Source organism: Amblyomma maculatum, chromosome 8 (assembly GCF_055883805.1).
Source record: "Amblyomma maculatum isolate TAMU_Amacu chromosome 8, ASM5588380v1, whole genome shotgun sequence".
Lineage (NCBI taxonomy): Eukaryota > Metazoa > Arthropoda > Arachnida > Ixodida > Ixodidae > Amblyomma > Amblyomma maculatum.
Window position 1 is genome coordinate 12,016,341 of NC_139351.1, and position 6,000 is coordinate 12,022,340.

General features: G+C 53.4%; 1 pseudogene; it reads right to left on the reverse strand.

The window, feature by feature from the left end:
• Positions 1 to 674: 674 nt before the first annotated feature.
• On the reverse strand, positions 675 to 2,526 carry LOC146180547 (uncharacterized; annotated as a pseudogene).
• Between the last annotated feature and the right edge of the window lie 3,474 nt (positions 2,527 to 6,000).

Below are 6,000 nucleotides of genomic sequence, written 5' to 3' on the forward strand. Positions count from 1 at the left end.
TTGAGGCACTTAGGGTGGCTATATATGTGTAAGAGAATTTCGATGATGCAATGGTCGCTACCTAGATTCTCTTGTGTGTTGCACCATGTGGCATGAGGGAGGCGATGTGCGAACATAAGGTCTGGTGTAGTGTCTCTGCAGGCACTGGTTCCCGTGCGCGTGGGAAAGGTAGGGTCGGTGAGCAGAGAGAGACCGGTTTGTTGCGCGGCTAACCACACCCGCCGTCCTTTTGGTGTGTCGTGCGGGTAACCCCAGGAACTATGTGGGGCGTCAAAGTCTCCTACGACGAGTAAGGGGCACTTGTTTGCTATGCACTTCGCAAGTGTAAAGAGGCGTTCGAAGTTGCTTTTGAGGCACTTAGGGTGGCTATATACATTCAGAACGAAGAGGCTGTTCGCTCGAGCGTGTTGCGGAACAAGCTCAAATAAAAGGTGATCAATATCTTGAATTGCTAGGGGATGGGAGATGGTGGTAATTGAGCTACTAACTATAAACGCTACGCGAGGGGGTGTGGCTGATGTGGGCAGAATAGGAGTATAGCCGGGGAGGGTGAGCGGGTTGGAGGGTTCCTGCAGGGCAAGGATGTCAGGTCCCGTAGCGCAGGACAGCAATTGGTGCCCCACATGACGCTTCTGGCTAAAGCCCCGGCAGTTCCACTGCCAGAGTGTTCGGAGTTACGGTTCGGAGATGCCATCATGAGAGTCGATATGGGGAGAAGCCATAACGGGTGGGTGAGAGTCACGAGCTACGGCAGGGATAGGATTGTCTTGTCCTTCCGGTGCTTTGGGCTTCTTTCGTCTATTTTGGGTGGGGTCCCGTTTTGGGCGGCACGTTGCGTAAGAATTGAGCCGGGATTCAAGATCGTTATAGCGGTCAGAGAATCCTTGCGTTAGCACGTCGAATCGGTGATTAAGAGTAGCATTGTCTTGTGTTATGTGGATTACAGCATCTTTGAGGGTTGCACATTCCTGGTTGATGTGAGAGATAGCGTCCTGCAATTTTGCCTCAAAGCGTTTAGCAAGGGACTCAAGAAGGGTTGGTATGTCGTCTAGTGAGATAGGGTGGAGGGAGGGGGCGTCGTGCACAGAGTTGAATTCGTAGGGGGTTCTGTGTCAGCCTCCATTGCTAGCACATCAGGAGAACTAGGGTGGGAGTGGCTCGGCAAGGTGTAGGCCATGGGTGGGTTTGGGGGTGGTGGAGGTTGGGATGCGGTGGGAGCGGGGGCAGGGGGAATGGGAGAGCCAGTGGCAAGAGCACTTATCTGGGCTTCCAGTTTGGCGATGTGCTGACGAAGGGCGATGGCTTCTGCTCGGGCTGCTGAAGCTTCTGCTTTGGCTGCCGCTGCCTCCTCCTGGGATTTCTCCAAGGCATGTTGTAGATTGAGAGTCGCTGTCGCGGGTGTCGTGTGCTGGTGAGAAGAGTTGGGGGTGTCCCAGGCTTGTTTCAGCGGCACTGTCCAGGCTTGCTTATGTTGGCTGGGCTGGGCGCGTCTGGACGACAGCTGGGGAAAATTGTCCCTCGATGAGACCGATTCTTGCTGCTGCGTTTGTAGGTGGCTTGGCTGTTTCCGTGGCTGGTGAAGGTTTCGCCCCTTGCACGATCCCGTACCGGTAAGGTGAGGGCCCTCGCACAAAATGCACTTGGGCGTACAAGGAGGGGCTTGTTGCGAATGTCGTGTTCCACAGCGGGGGCAAATGTTGGTCTTGGGCTTGGGCATACGTCATGACGGTGACCCGGCTGTCTGCAATTAGTACAGGCGTCCGGACTGCCGCGGTATGGGGTGCAGCGGTGGATGGCTCCCATGTATTTGATGGAATGTGAGACTGCGTTTGCGTCGAAGGTGATTAAAATGGAGTGCGTCTTGCCCATGCGTCGGGCTGCTAGTATGGTATACTCCGGATTTCTTCTGACGAGGTCTTCGTAAAGTTGCGTTGGGGTCTCGTCATCATAGGCATTTGTGATGATTCCTCTGGTAGAGCCCGGTGGAGGTGCCACGTAAGCCGCGCACGGGTTGGTTTGGTTGCCAATGGTGAGGGAGGTCAGCGTCTTGAGTGTCTCGGTCATTGGGATGTGTGTTGTTGCCATGGTGAAAGTGTTGTTGGTCGGGTGGATGCGCAGGTAGAAGTCGTCCGGTAGAGTAATTTGGAGCTGGCTCTGCACTGCCTTCCAGAGTCGAGGTGTTGGGACGTCTCGGAGTCGTAGTTCACCTCGCGGGCGAACGACCACTCGGATAGCATTGGGTGGGAGTGGTGGCAGCTGCTTGCTGCGCTGCACTGTGAGACGAGCCTCCTTGGTCGCAGGTGGTAGACGGGCCGGCACCTTGCCGCTCCCGGTTGCGGCTGCGGCGTCGCGCGCCGCGTTCTTGGCGTTCGGGTTAACTGCCTCGGAGGTAGCGTTCTCGGAGTGGCGAGGTGGTTTCGGCGAACTGGCTGGTCGGGAGGCGTAGGCTTTATACAGGACTGGTGTCCAATCATCTGACAGTAGCTCTTGCGCGGTAACGGTGTGGCCTTCAAACGTTACTTCCATGACAGCGGCTGGTATCGCCGGCGGTGCCGGCGGAAGAGCGGAGGCGGATTTGGGCTTAGCTTGGCGGCTGAGCGTCTCAGTCCGATAAATGTTCTTAACACAGTAAAAGTCGGATTTCGCCCGGAATGGGCGGTTTTCCTGTCTTCCTTAGGCACTTAAGTTGCTTTTCGAGCAGATTAGTGGCCGTAGGAGAGATTGGGCAGGAGTGGCACGTACCGTTTGCCGGAGCCGACGTTCCAGACATCCGCTCGTGTTGGCCTCCTAGCGAGAGAAAGGGTAGCCGTAGTGGAGAGCAACAGAGTAATTTTGTCCACCTGGCGATCTTTAACGAACCCTTCCAGACATCCGCTCGTCATAGCTGACGGATGCTTCTTTAGCCGCCCGCTATCTCTAATTCTTAACCCGGAACTTATAACAGAGTTCTTGTGCTCAACTGACATCGGCAGCAATCCCAGGTATGTTTTAGACGGCTTTTTACATATACAGCCACACGCTCGAAAAAGACGAGGCTAGGCCTGTTAGGCCTAGCAGCCCTCGCTACAACGCTATGCCGGATGTCTCGGCTGATGCCGAGTTCACTGACCCGATGGACGCTGACGCCCAGCAACCCCCCTGTGCCAGTACGAACGCCAGCTACTTGACGCCCGAGAACCTGCAAACAGTTACCACCTACCGCACCGATCTACAGGCGAAATGGAGCTCCTACGTGGATGACGACACACAGGCCAACAACCCGCACCAGTGGCAGACTGTGCCCGGCAAGAAACGTCTTCTGCAGCAACGTAAGAAAGCCAATTTTCAAATGTTGAAAGACATGCCTTACCATGTGGTAGTTATTAAACCCACGGAACGCCGAGACATCTCATCGTTCCCACGTGCCCGACTAGCAACATTACTCAACCAGCACGCCATAGACCCCAGCCTTGCCAAACTTGCAGTGTACCGACCTGACAGTCGCAGCAATACAATAACGGCAATCGTGAAAGAATCGGAGCATGCTGTAAACATAACCCGCCATCTTCGGACGCTTTGCGACCCCACATGGGGCTCAGTTGGAGTTACCAGCTACATGGCACCGCCTAAAAACACTGTACGCTTTGTGTTGCATTCCATCGAGCCAGGCAGCTCCAGCAAAGATTTGATTGCCAATATTTTTTCGCCGCATGGAACCATACTTGCCGCACGCATGTTTGGGAAATCGAACACTGCCCTAAGTACAATGGAAGCCCCGAGCATACCGAAACGTGTTTATTATTACAACTGTCCTGTAAAGGCATACCCGTTTGAACATCGACCTGTTGTGTGCCTTCATTGTCACGAAGCAGGACATATGCAAGCGTTCTGTCCGAACGCCGCTGTATGCGGCCGTTGTGGAACTGCACATACTGGAAACGCGGCCTGCACCTTGCCATACTGTGTTAGGTGTAAAGTACAGGGTCATCTTGCTACCAGCACAACATGCCCCTCTAAGAAATCGTCAGTCCCGCCGCCGACGCAGGCCCGGTCACACAGCAATAACCTCGGCAATGACACCGGCTCATCTGAGATTACCTGTTCTACATCACAACTACAACTCACCCAAAAAACTCTCAAAGAGTCACATAACAGTAAAGAAACAGCGAAGAATCCGCCTCAAGCAACTCAGTATGGTTTAAAAAATCTGCCCGTTTGACTGGCACATCCCCACCTTCTCAGTTTTCTTCAACAGCCTCTCCAGTGCCAGACGCCCCGCAAAATCAGACAGCGCCTCCTAGCGCACCGCAAAACCAGGCAGCACCTCTTTCCGCAACGCAGATCAATTGTGATTCGCCCACCACCACATCAGTCGACACAGTATCTGCAGCACTGGCCGCTCTCACGAAACGAGTTGACGCTTACGAAGCACAGGAAGCCGCACAAGAAAAGATTTCAACACAACTTGCAACTGTCATGACGCAGCTTACCGTCCTCGACACTATTAGCAGCCAACTTAAGGAACTGAATAATGCTCAAACGCAACTCACAGCCGAACAACAGCTTATACGGAATGACCAGGCTCACCTCGCACAACGCCTAGACGCTCTAGAAAACGGCCCTCCCGCTCCAAAGCGTCCCAACATAGCTGCGGTCGATAAACATCCGCCTCGCCCCACCGATTAACATGGCTACCGCCTCAATCGAAACCGTACCTGATGTCCTTCAGTGGAACTGCCGAAGCCTAGCAACCTGTGCGCACGAGCTCAATCTCTTGTTTGAGCGCATAGGCTGCCCCCCAATTGTCCTTCTTCAAGAAACAAACGGAAACCCCTGGAATTCGTCACTACAAGGCACTTTATTCTCCAAGTATTATGCATACGCCTCGTTACCAAAATGCACCTGTAATCCACGCTCAGGCAGCTATATTTATTCGTAAAAATACTCCCCATGCCCAACTTGACACATCCGCGTTCTGCTCACCGCACCAAGAAATCGTAGCAGCGCGAGTGCGATACAACCGCAAACATCTTGTAGTTGTCAGCGCATACGTCAGACCCCACGCAAAGCCTCACGAAGTCAGTTTTGACTGGATACGGAAACTTCGCGACGCTCATCCTAAAGACGAGATGCTCATTGGCGGGGACTTCAACGCGCAGCATCAAACATGGGGTTACAGACGCTCCAGTCTTCTCGGAACGCGTCTGCACATCACATCCACAGAGGTAGCGGGACTATACCTTGGCAATGACACCGATTATCCGACACGACGAGGCATGCATCCTGGTCAACATGATACGTCTCCGGATCTGACCTGGCACTCCAACAACATTATCCAAGATTGGCGATGTGGCCCTGAAACAATGGGCAGTGATCATTACCCTATATGGATACAGCTCCAGTCCAATCTACGCCGCCGCAAACGAAATACTCGTACCATCAATTGGAAAAACTTCCGACAGGCTTTAGACGATCATCTCGCCGAACTGCCAGTCGAAACACTCCTTCAACGCGCCCGTGATTCAGCCACTGCAATCACACAAGTAACAGAAGACGTTCCTGTGCCCGACCCTCACCTGCTTAATCTATGGGAAAGCAGAAAACAAGCCGAACTCGATTATCTCCAATCTGGAAGAGAATCCAAAAAGCTTCTAAAACTTCGTCGCCTCACTGCTGAGGCACGCCGCTATAGCAAACGCCTTAGCAGAAGTCGATGGCTTGACTTTTGTAGCACTTTATCCTATAGGACCAACACCAGCAAGCTGTGGAGAGTATTCCGGGCCATGAACGGCAAGAGCAAATCCGCAAATACCGGAGAAACCCTTCTCCTCCGCACTAGACAGACTGCTACCGAGCTTGAACAGGAGGCAGCCCGCACTTTCTTTCCGCAACCCGCCTCACCACCCCCACCTGACACCTATGCACCTGTTCCATTCACAGACTCTACTGGCATTAACGCCCCCTTTAACACATTTGAATTCGAATATGCTCTTTCACAAGTTAAAAAGAACAGCGCTCCCG